The sequence below is a fragment of the Heptranchias perlo genome, chromosome 10, assembly GCF_035084215.1.
Source record: "Heptranchias perlo isolate sHepPer1 chromosome 10, sHepPer1.hap1, whole genome shotgun sequence".
NCBI lineage: Eukaryota > Metazoa > Chordata > Chondrichthyes > Hexanchiformes > Hexanchidae > Heptranchias > Heptranchias perlo.
In genome coordinates this window covers 76,398,191-76,410,824 of record NC_090334.1, presented here as the reverse complement: position 1 = coordinate 76,410,824, position 12,634 = coordinate 76,398,191, and positions in this window count along the sequence as shown.

Genomic DNA, 12,634 nt, shown 5'->3' with positions numbered 1-12,634 from the left:
CCAATCAGGGACTGAATCTGGGACCTTCTTAGTGTTATATGGTCAGTGCCCTTTACTTGGGCCACTACCCACTGAGCCAGCAGAGAGCCCTGATCTGGTTTTTCCTTGTTCGAACTGAGTCCTAACTTGATTTTGGCTAAGCTTTCTTCTTTGACTGATAACAAATGTGCGAAAAATAAAAAGTCCTCTGGTAAAAGCTATCAAACCAAGTCGTTCATTTCTAAATATCACCTTCTCCCCACCTTGTGTCAGAGAATGGGGTAGAATTTTGCTACTAAAAAGATATTTCATCTGGAACCTTCCTACATGTAAACGGAACCTCCCTACTTACAAACGAAACCTTGCTACGTACAAATGGAACCTTTCTACATGCAAACGGAACCTCCCTACATAAAAACGGAACCTCTCTACATGTAAACGGAACCTCTCTACATGTAAACGGAACCTCCCTACGTACAAACGGAACCTCCCTACATACAAACGGAACCTCTCTACATGCAAACGGAACCTCCCTACATACAAACGGAACCTTCCCACATACAAACGGAACCTTCCTACATACAAACGGAACCTTCCTACATGTACACCCATTCAATACTATCCCTGCATTAAACAAAGAGAGGGGAGACCAGATAAATTACAAGGAAGACGGAGGGGGGAGGGGGAAGCAATGACAGAAAAAACAGAGAGAGAAAATTTACTTAGAAATGAGATAAGGAATGGAAAATTTAACAAGTGTCAAAAAGAAATTAGGGAGTTAAAATGGCATTAGCTTTAAGGGAGAAAAGTGTTGGTTTAAAAATGCATGTGAGGAGATAAAAGCACAGTACTTGCACGGGATGGCACGATGATGCACAGCTTTTCTAGGTTTCAACCCTCGCAGGGAAACAATAAAAGGTTAGTAAAACTCCTATTATCATAAAATCATACACACAGGAGGCCATTCAGTCCATCGTGTCTGTGCCAGCTCTTTGAAAGAGCTATCCAATTAGTCCCACTCCCATACTCTTTCCCCATGGCCCTCTAATTTTTTCCCTTCAAGTATTTATCCAATTCCCTTTTGAAAGTTACTATTGAACCTGCTTCCACCGCCCTTTCAGGCAGCGCATTCCAGATCATAACAGCTCGCTGTGTAAAAAAAAATTCTCCTCATCTCCCCCCCGGTTCTTTTGCCAATGACCTTAAATCTGTGTCCTCTGGTTACCAACCCTCCTGACAGTGGAAACAGTTTCTCCTTATTTAATGTATCAAAACAACCTCGTAATTCTGAACACCAAAGACGGTTTCCCCTTCGAAGTGTCTGTAAAACGAATAATCTTTTATTTTAAGATGAAGTTTTTTTAAATTTCAGTTTTAATTCAAGAAAAATAAACAAAGCCAGGATATTGCAGCGGCAATGCTGCATTATGTGAGACTGTGAAAGACCCCCATAACTCACAGCCACCACATTCACAAGTGATTTACGACGGCCTTTCAGATGAGTGAGGCACCGTCAGTGATGTGCTATCAATGATGAGATATTTATTCGACAGGGAGTTCATTTTTGCACTTCAAGTGCATTCTGAAAGGCATCTCCTAGATTGGGCCGCTCAGAGATAATTCACTGCCGTGTGTTGTGATCATTTTCTGCTGGGCGGTAAAATTATTATCTATATCAATTGGATAATTAATGTCTGCTTCATTCATGAGCTAAGGGTAAACCCTGTAAGAATTCTACCGCGCAACTGTTGAATAAAAAGACCCTCTAGTCATATCCTGAAAGAGGAAGCTTATTAACCCCCCCCCCCCATCCCCAAATTAAGTTGAGGTTCACGGTAAGTTTACACAGTCTGTCTCTTTGTATCTTGGTGAGTCTATTGAAATCGATTGGACAAAGGCTGATACTCCATTCACCAACTTAAAAAAAAGAAGACTAGCTACCATGAGTTAGAGTTAAGGCAAGAGTTTCTATTGTTGGCCAGAGGCTGCAGAAGGTAACCTGAGACGTCAGCTACTGATACACAGGAACGACTTTTGAACTGAAGTAACCTGGCCTCAGCTGCCTGGAACCGGTTTGAATTAACTAAGTTCTGTGAAAGACAAAGGAAATGTGATAAGACACAAGTCCTTATTTGGAAAAGGAGTAATGAGGTAATGCTACCTAAGTCCTTGGGACAGAGCCAATGAGGAGAAGACACAGGCAAAAAGCGAGAAAGCCTAAACCAAAGGGAGAGAGACAGCACAGCTTGAAGAGATAAGATTCGGAATAAGAATAAAGGATCTGGGGCATGGAGCCAGAGCGAAGACTCCGGAGACCAACCATCGCAGAAGTGGAAGACCCTACGTCAGGGACGTAGAGACGACATCGAAAGAGAGAGAGCGGAACGCCTGGCCAGCGTCAGCTCTCCTTTTTGGGTATTATCCTTTATGTTCTGTGACCACTCAGGAAATGTCAGAGAAACCTAGTGGGTGTGCGTTTAGATCTTAGTTTGGGTATAAGACTGTATAACCTGGTGCAAACTGCATGCCTATATCTAACCAGACGTATAAGCTATATGTATATGATCTAACGGTGTGAATAAAGTGAATTGAGAGTTAAGAGAGAATTGACACTTCTCTGTGTACTAAGCCAGTAACCGTAACCGGTGACCTCCGGTCAACACTATGAACAGGTTTAAGGCCAAAGTTGCCGGGTTCCTGTTCTGTCACTGGAGAGGAACATCCAGCCACCTCTAGTCCTGGACGCTGATCCCGTTCCAAATCTCAGGGGACTGGGTTACTGCAAATGTTTTGGAGCGGCTCTGTTCCAAACTGCCAACAGGAACCAGGACCAGCACGCAGGGCACCCTGAGGCCCTTTGCCAGACTTAAGAGACAGTAGATCTAAGTGGACCTCAGATCTGGTAGAATAAGGTAATCATTCCCCTCCAGGATCATTCACCTTCCTTATTGACGAGGTCTTGGGCCTTCAGGGGCCTGAGCGGGACTGATTCACACCAGCACTCAGCTGGCATGAGTTCCACTGAGGTCTTTTAAAGGGTTAAAGGGCGCAATTCCTATGGTAGCCCAGGAGCTTCTCTGACATCTGTGGGGAGGAGGGGGAAGAGGGGGCGGAGTAGGCAGAAGATTTGAATATGCTCCACGCCCCCTCACGCTGGAAAATGGGTGCAGCTAATAATAACAGGATGGAATCCAGGTGCAACCTGATTCCGCCGCCTTTTGCAGTCCTTTGAACGGAGATCTGCCCCATTTGTGCCGAGGCTCAGAATGGAATTTTGGGCTCCATTAGTGCCAACCAGCCCTTCGCTATCTCACAGATCAAGCCTACTTGCTCACCAGATCACTCAATCCCTTCTCCAGAAATGTAATGAATGGTCTCTTGAACCTATTTACACTGTCCACTTTGAAATGTCTCTTATTCCCGTCTCCTTTAGCAGGTCCTTTTGTTGTTCATCGTCTCTCTCTATTTCTGCCAAGCCAGCCATTTTTTTTTTTCCCCCTCACTGCTCTTAAAAATACACACAAGTAGGCTGGCTCATTCATGCTCTCGACTGACTGAAACCAGTTTGGGTACTTAACCGAATTATAATCCTATTCCCAATTTTAACTCCAGTGGTTATATTTTTGGACTAATAATCCAGAGAACGTGAGTTCAAATCCCACCGCGGCAGTTTGAGAATTTGAATTCAGTTTTAAAAAAACCTGGAGACAAGAAGCTGGTGTCAGTAAAAATGACCATGGAGCTGTCGGATTGTGGTAAGAACCCGAGCGGTTCACTAATGTCCCTTTATGGAAGGAAACCTGCCGTCCTTACCCGGTCTGGTCTGTACGGCCCCAGGCCGATGCGGTTCACTCTTAACTGCTCTCTGAAGTGGTCTAGCAAGCAATTGAGTTTTATCAAACCACAATTGGTGGTTCAAGAAGAGGACTCACTACCTATTCAGGGGAGCTAGGGATGGGCAATAACTGTTAGCCCTGCCAGGGACAACCCACATCCTGACAATGAATTTTTAAGAAGTACATAACGATCAGGTCCCTGACTACAGAAAAGACATGAAAAAGTTAATATTCTCTCAAATGATTTGTTTTTTTTTAAAAAAACTTACAACCATAGTCTTGCTGGAATTTTCCAGTAAGAATTAATTTATTGTAAACTATAATTTACAAAACACAAGTCTCAGGTCTTCAGTGGGGGTCTGATGAGGCTGATGGAGGTTTCCTTGACTTCATCCTTGGTGTCAGCTGTGGCTCAGTGGGCCTCTCTGAGTTAGATGCCTCTCCAGGGACTTGAGCACATAATCCAGGCTGACACCCCCAGTGCCAGAACTGGGGGAGTGCTGCACTGCTGGAGGTGCCGTCCTGCAGATGAGATGTTAACCTGACGTCTGCCCTCTCAGGAGGATGTAAAAGATCCCATGGCACTATTTGCAAGCAGAGCAGTGAAGTTCTCCCTGGTGTCCTGGACGATATTTATCCCTCAACCAACATCGCAAAAAAAGATTGCCTGGTCATTATCACATTGCTGTTTGTGAGACCTTGCTGTGTGCAAATTAGCTGCTATGTTTCCCTTCACTACAATGGTGACAACACTTCAAAAGTGCTTCATTGGCTGTAAAGTGCTTTGGGACGTCCTGAGGTCATGAAAGGTGCGACATAAATGCACGTTCTTTCATTCAGTCATCGTTACCTCTATGATTCCTCTGTGATTTCAGCATTCCCACCGGGCCAGTCGGTAACATCCCTGGCTTTAGCGTAGACATCCTTCAATCCAACAAGGGTTGAAGTTAATCTTCTACATCAGCCCAGCCCTCACACATCTCGGGATGATAAATATTTCCACTGAACAAGATCTCATCTTGAGCAAACAGTTCATCACAGAAATGGCAGGATGAATATAATTTCTGCATTTTCACTGCCTGTTCAGAACAGTGTGTTTCTCAGTGATCTTACTGAGTTTTTAGAGAGTTATAGAATCACGCAGCACAGAATGAGGCCATTCAGCCCATTGTGCCTGTGCCAGCTCTTTGAAAGAGCTATCCAATTTTTCCCACTCCTCCTGCTCTTTCCCCATAGACCTGCAAATTTTTCCTTTTTAAGTAGAGCTCCTTTTGAAAGTTATTATTGAATCTGCTTCCACCACCCTTTCAGGCAGCGCATTCCAGATCACCACAACTCACTGAGTAAAAAAAATTCTCCTCATCTCCCCCCTGGATTTTTTGCCAATTATTTTAAATCTGTGTCCTCTGGTTGCCGACTCTCCTGCCAGTAGAAATAGTTTCTCTCTATCTATTCTATCAAAATCCCTCATAAGTTTGAACACCTCTATTAAATCTCCCCTTAACCTTCTCTGCTCTAAGGAGAATAACCTCAGCTACTCCAGTCTCTCACATAACTGAAGTCACTCATCCCTGGTACAATTGTGGTAAATTTCCTCTGCACCCTCTCCAAGGCCCATCTACAAGGCACAAGTCAGGAGTGTGATGGAATACTCTCCACTTGTCTGGATGAGTGCAGCTCCAACAACACTCAAGAAGCTCGACACCATCCGGGACAAAGCAGCCCACTTGATTGGCACCCCATCCACCACCCTAAACATTCACTCCCTTCACCACCGGCGCACTGTGGCTGCAGTGTGTACCATCCACAGGATGCACTGCAGCAACTCACCAAGGCTTCTTCGACAGCACCTCCCAAACCCGCGACCTCTACCACCTAGAAGGACAAGAGCAGCAGCTACATGGGAACAACACCATCTGCACGTTCCCCTCCAAGTCACACACCATCCCGACTTGGAAATATATCGCCGTTCCTTCACTGTCGCTGGGTCAAAATCCTGGAACTCCCTTCCTAACAGCACTGTGGGAGAACCTTCATCACACGGACTGCAGCGGTTCAAGAAGGCGGCTCACCACCACCTTCTCAAGGGCAATTAGGGATGAGCAATAAATGCCGGCCTCGCCAGCGACGCCCACATCCCACAATAAAAAAAAATACTTCCTAACGTGTGGTGCCCAGAATTGAACACAATACTTTGGCTAAGGCCTAACCAGTGTTTTATGAAGGTTTAGCATAACTTCCTTGCTTTTGTACTCTATACCTCTATTTATAAAGCCAAGGATCCTGAATGCTTTTTAACTGGAGTTCTGCTAAACACTGGTTCTAAGATGGGTATCTATTGCCCCATGCTGAGGTTCCCAATCTCTCAATGAATTTTAATTCAGACAGGCATAGTTCATAATGACAGTCTTTCTTTGCCCTGCATCTATAGGCAAGTAAGTTCTACTCAAAGTAAAAGCAAGAGAGAACTTGCATTTATATAGCGCCATCCATGACCTCAAGACATCCCAAAGCACTTTACGGCCAACTGTGTACTTTTTGAAGTGTAGTCACTGTTGTAATGTAGGAATCGCGGCAACCAATTTGCGCACTGCAAGATCCCACAAACAGCAATGACCAGATCATCTGGTGTTGGTTGAGGGATAAATGTTGGCCAGGACTTCGGGAGAACTCCACTGTTCTTCTTCAAATAGTGCTGTGGGATCTTTTATGTCCACCTGAGAGGGCAGATTCAATTTAACATCTCATCCAAAAGAGGGCACCTCCAACAGTGCAGCACTCCCTTAGTACTGCACTGAAGCATTGGCCCAGATGATGTGCTCAAGTCTCTGGAGTGGGGCTTGATCCCATGACCTTCTGACTCAGAGGCGAGAGTGCTACCCACTGAGGGAAGGCTGATACCATTCATATTATTTCCTTGCTGCTACTACCCTTACAGTGGGTACACTCACAAAATTAAAGCATTGTAATCAATTGGACATAGTTCCTTTCTGCTGGAATGAGTGATCTTCAGGCATGCGTCATTGGCTGTCCTCTTTGCATCAGAACTGCACCAAGACCAGATGCTGACACACCACATCTGCAATGTGACCGTATCCTTCGTCACGTAATACCCAAGAACTGGATGTTCTGCTTTTGGTTTTTGACTTCAGGGACAGCTAGGTCATGGGACTCCAACCAGTTCCATTCCACACCTTTATCTTCTCGATATCGCAGTGGTTTAGTTACAGTCAACACATGTGGCAGAAGCTTTGAAAGATAACTCACCTTACCCAAGGTATGCTTCCGTCAATGGACTGGGTTTAGGCATTCTTTGGATCTGATTTTAACCCATCAACAATGGACAAGTAGCACAAATATGGCACTTCTCTGAGCTCCAAAGGAAGGTTTTAGTTGTTCACATTCAGGCTTCTCCTTGGTCATCATTCAAGCAAGATACCGAGGCACAGGCTCTCCGCACCCCTCACACCGATTGGGGCACATCTCTGGTGGAGCGAGCTCCTACCCACTCCTCTCCCTCCCCAGCCCCTCGGCGAGATGTTTCCCCTGGCCCCAACCGGATCTTGGAGTCATTCATATATGGGAGGTGGGCTCCTTAGCTTCTGCTGGGTAGTTGCTCCAGTCTGGGAGCCTCCCGCCGTGGGAGGAAGAGGCAGCCAGCAAGATGTCACTTGCACAGGCCCCTTGTCCCTTTTTACCTTGAGGCCCCGCCTGAATGCCAGGGCCTAACAAGCCACCCCTAGATGAAAGAAAAAGAAAGAAAAAAGAAGGATGGAGAAGGAAGGAAGGAATGAACGATGAGATAGACTTTCCCTCAATTTCATGTACGTAGTTAACATACTCCCGCCCACTCAAGATCTACTCCTTCTCCATAAACTAAATTGTCCCTTGCGATGACTCTATTTGAAGACCATCGTGAGTTTTTAATGCCTTAAGCTTTAGTTCTCATCTGAAGCCAATACAAAATCAGACAAGACACACAATTACCATCACTCACAAGTTAAGTATTGAAATTAACACAGAAAATGCTGGAAATATTCAGTTGTCATTAAACCTGCTGACGAGGGTGGCACCGTTGTTGTTTGGCGAACAGACCTTTATCTTGCGGAAGCTGAATGCCAACTCTCCGACATCTCCTCCTACCTCTCCGTCTCCGCTGCATCTGTTCTGACGATGCCACCTTCCACACCAGTGCTTCCGATATGTCTTTTTTTTTTCCTCAATCGAGGATTCCCCTCCACTGTAGCTGACAGGGGCCCTCGGCCGTGTCCGTCCCATCTCCTGCACTTCTACCCTCACCCCTTTCCCTCCCTCCCAGAACCACGATAGGGTCCCCCTTGTCCTCACCGTCCACCCCATCAGCCTCCACATTCAACAGATCATTTCCGCCACCTCCAGCGCAATGCCACCACCAAACACATTCTCCCCTCCCCTCACGACGCCCTGGTCCACTCTTCCACCGCCTCCAACCCTGACTCCACTTCCCTTGTCTGTGATAGAAGTGACTGTTTGACATCCAGTCCTAGAGGAACTGCAATTTTCTCCAGTTAAATATTGGGAAAATTGAGGCCAACATCTTCGACCCCCGCCACAAACTCTATACCCCTCCCCGACCATTGTCTCAGGCTGAACCAGACTATTCACATTCTTGGCATCCTATTCAACCCCAAGCTGAAATTTATACTCCCATACTATCCATCACATCACATCTGGAGCACTGTGTACAGTTCTGGGCACCGCACCTTAGAAAGGATATACTGGCCTTGGAAGGAGTGCAGTGCAGATTAACCAGAATGTTACCAGGGCTCCAAGGGTTAGATTATTTGGAGAGATTACATAAACTAGACTTGTATTCCCTGGACTATAGAAGGTTATTGGGTGATTTGATTGAGGTTTTTAGGATTTTGAAAGAAATTGATAGGATAGATAGAAAGAAACTTTATCTGCTGGTGGGGGAGTCTTGGACAAGGGAACATAACCTTAAAATCAGAGCCAGGCCATTCAGGAGAGAAGTTAGGAAACACTTCTTCACGCAAAGGGTGGTAGAAATGTGGAACTCTCTCCCACAAAAAGGAGTAAATACTAACTCAATTAATCATTTTAAATCTGAGATTGATAGATTTTTGCTCGCCAAGAGTATTGAGGGATATGGAGCCAAGGCAGGTAGATGGAGTTAGGATACAGATCAGCCATGATCTCATTGAATGGTAGAACAGGCTCAAAGGGCTGAATGGCCTACTCCTGTTCCTATGTTCCTAGGTTTAGAAAGACTGCCTACTCTGCCTCTGCCCCTGCCTTCGAGCATCTGCCGCTGAAACCCTCATCCATGCATTTGTTACCGCCAGACATGATTATTCCAATGCTCTCCTGGCCGGCCTCCCATCCTCCACCCTTCGTAAACTTGAGCTCATCCAAAACTCTGTTGCCTGTATCCTATTCTGCACCATGTCCTACTCACCCATCGCCCCTGTGCTTGCTGACCTATAGGGATCCTGATCTCCCAACACTTCAAATTTCAAGTTATCATCTTCATGTTTAAATCCCTCCACGGCCTTGCCGCCCCCTATCTCTGTAATCTCCTCCCACCCTACAACCATCCTGGAACTCTCCGTTCTTCTGACTCTGACCTTTAGTGCATCCCCCGCTCCCTTCACCCCGCCATTGATGGCTGTGCCTTCAGCCATCTGAATCCGTGCTTTGGAATTCCCTTCCTAAAACTCCACTTCCCTCCCCTCCTTTAAAAAAACTCCTTAAAACCCACCTGTCTGACCAAGCTTATGGTCACTCCTCCCAATAACTTCTTTGTCTCAGCGTTCATTTTTTCTTTCTGCCTCCGTGAGGCACCTTGTGATGTTTTTCCATTTAAAGGCACAATATGAATGCATGTTCTTTAATGACATGACACCGTGATCAATCAGCTCCCATTTCTCAATCTCTTGAAATGAAAACATATCTCTCATGTATAGTGTCTTTCTTTGGCTTGCAAAAATGTTCAAGCTTCACTATAACTTTCATTATTTTCCTTTAATCACCCACCATACCCCAGGCAAATATCTCTTATTGTCACCATTCATGGTAAGGTATGCAGTGACCCTTAAGTCCATCTCTGTGACATCCGTAGTTTGCTAACAATTCACCCACCTTTGCCTAAATTTCTTCCAGTTCTGCGCTAGGATTCTAATTAGACATTGCAGTTGCTCAGGTGGTGCTAATCCTTGCGGTCAGCTGATTTTTTAAGCCATTTCTGATAGCAGGTTGTGACGTCTCTATGTTACAGTGCTCTCAGTAGGTTCTTTTCCTGATTAGTGTGCCTCTCTATCAGCACATATAACTGTTTCTGACAAATACACCCGAGCTAGGTACCATATTTCGCAGGAGTGGCTCACATCGTAAGAACCTAGGAACATCGGAACTGGAGGAGGCCATTCAGCCCCCCCGAGCCTGTTCCGCCATCCAACTAGATCACGACTGATCTGTATCTTAACCCCATTTATCCGCCTTGGTTCCGTAACCCTTAATACCCTTGCCTAACAAAAATCAATTTCAGTTTTGAAACCAGTTTGCGTAGTTAATTATATGTTGTGATCTATTTTAAGTCCAATAACCACTTAACAGTAACACTACACGATGATCCCAAGGCACTTGCTCTTCTGCTAATTACTCCAATATCATTCTATGCTTCAAAGGCTTTACCTGATAATTTATTCCGCAGCTCTGGGTGCAAAAGTCCCGCCTAACGTTCTCTTCTTAGTGCCAACTTCCTCATTTTTAACTTGGTATTTAAAGCCTTTCGCCAAGATCAAAAATTTTGCAAATCAATGTTATCATTTTCATTTACAATCTGACAAACTTCAAATAGATCGCCTCAATGTCTCCTCTTTTCTAAAGGAAACAAACCCACTTTCCTTAATCTTTGTAACAGAAAGCAGCTCAGCGTCTTTAAGCTAACATCAAGGAATTACTCTAATCCCGTGTTTGGGAGAGCCTCTCTTAGCACTTCCTATCACTTCTAAACAGGATACAAGAACAGGGCTGTCATCCGGTGGCTCTCGCCTCTAGTTTCCAATGCTGCCCTGAAATCAGTGGGTCTCCCAATGGACTCCTGCCATAACTTTGGTGGGACCATAATAGACCATAAGATCATAAGAGATAGGAGCAGGAGTAGGCCATTTGGCCCTTCGAGCCTGCTCCGCCATTCAATGAGATCATGGCTGATCTGATTTTTACCTCAACCCCACTTTCCCGCCTTTTCCCCATATCCTTTGACTCCCTTGCTGATCAAAAATTTGTCTAACTCAGCCTTGAATGTATTCAATGACTCAGCCTCCACAGCTTTTTGGGGTATAGAATTCCAAAGATTCATGACCCTCTGGGAGAAGAAATTCCTCCTCATTTCTGTCTTGAATGGGCGACCCCTTATTCTGAGACTATGCCCCCTAGTTTTAGATTCCCCCATGAGGGGTAACATCCTCTCAGCATCTACCCTATCGAGTCACCTCAGAATCTTATATGTTTCAGTAAGATCTCCTCTCATTCTTCTAAACTCCAATGAGTTTAGACCCAACCTGTTCAATCTTTCCTCATAAGAAAACCCTTCCATACCCGGAATCAACCTAGTGAACCTTCTCTGAACTGCCTCCAATGCAAGTATGTCCTTCCTTAAATAAGGGCACCAGAACTGTACGCAGTACTCCAGGTGTGGTCTCACCAGCACCCTGTACAGTTGTAGCATGACTTCCCTGCTTTTATACTCCATCCCCCATGAAATAAAGGCCAATATTCCATTTGCCTTCCGGATTACCTGCTGCACCTGTATGTTGACTTTCTGTGTTTCATGTAGGAGGACACCCAGATCCCTCTGTACCGCAGCATTTTGTAGTATTTCTCCATTCAAATAATATTTTGCTTTTTTATTTTTCCTCCGAAAGTGGATGATTCACATTTTCCCACATTATATTCCATCTGCCAAATTTTTGTCCATTCGCTTAACCTGTCATAGAATCATAGAAGGAAACAGCACGGAAGGAGGCCATTCAGCCCATCGAGTCCGTGCCAGCTCTATGCATGAGCAATCCAGCTAGTCCCACTGCCCCGTCCTATCCCCGTAGCCCTGCACATTTTTTCAATTCAAGTACTTATCCAGTTCCCTTTTGAAAGCCACGATTGAATCTGCCTCCACCACCCCCTCGGGCAGTGCATTCCAGATCTTAACCACTCGCTGTGTAAAAACGTTTTTCCTCATATCACCTTTGGTGCTTTTGCCAATCACCTTAACTCCATGCCCTCTGGTTCTTGACCCTTCCGCCAATGGGAACAATTTCTCTCTATTCACTCTGTCTAGACCCTTCATGATTTTGAATACCTCTATCAAATCTCCTCTCAACCTTCTCTGTTCCAAAGAGAACAATCCCAGCCTCTCCAGTCTATCCACGTAATTTAACTCCCTCATCCCTGGAATCATTCTAGTAACTCTCCTCTGCACCCTCTCTAAGGCCTTCACATCCTTCCTAAAGTGTGGTGCCCAGAACTGGACACAATATTCCAGTTGTGGCCGAACCGGTGTTTTATAAAGGTTCATCATGACTTCCTTGTTTTTGTACTCTATGCCTCTATTTATGCTTTTTTAACCGCTTTCTCAACCTGCCCTGCCACCTTCAACGATTTAAGCACATACACCCCCAGATCCCTCTGTTACTCCACCTTTTTAGAATTGTGCCCTCCAGTTTACATTGCGTCTCCTCATTTTTCCTACCGAAATGCATCACCTCGCAATTTTCCGTGTTAAACTTCATCTGCCACGTCTCTGCCCATGCCACCAG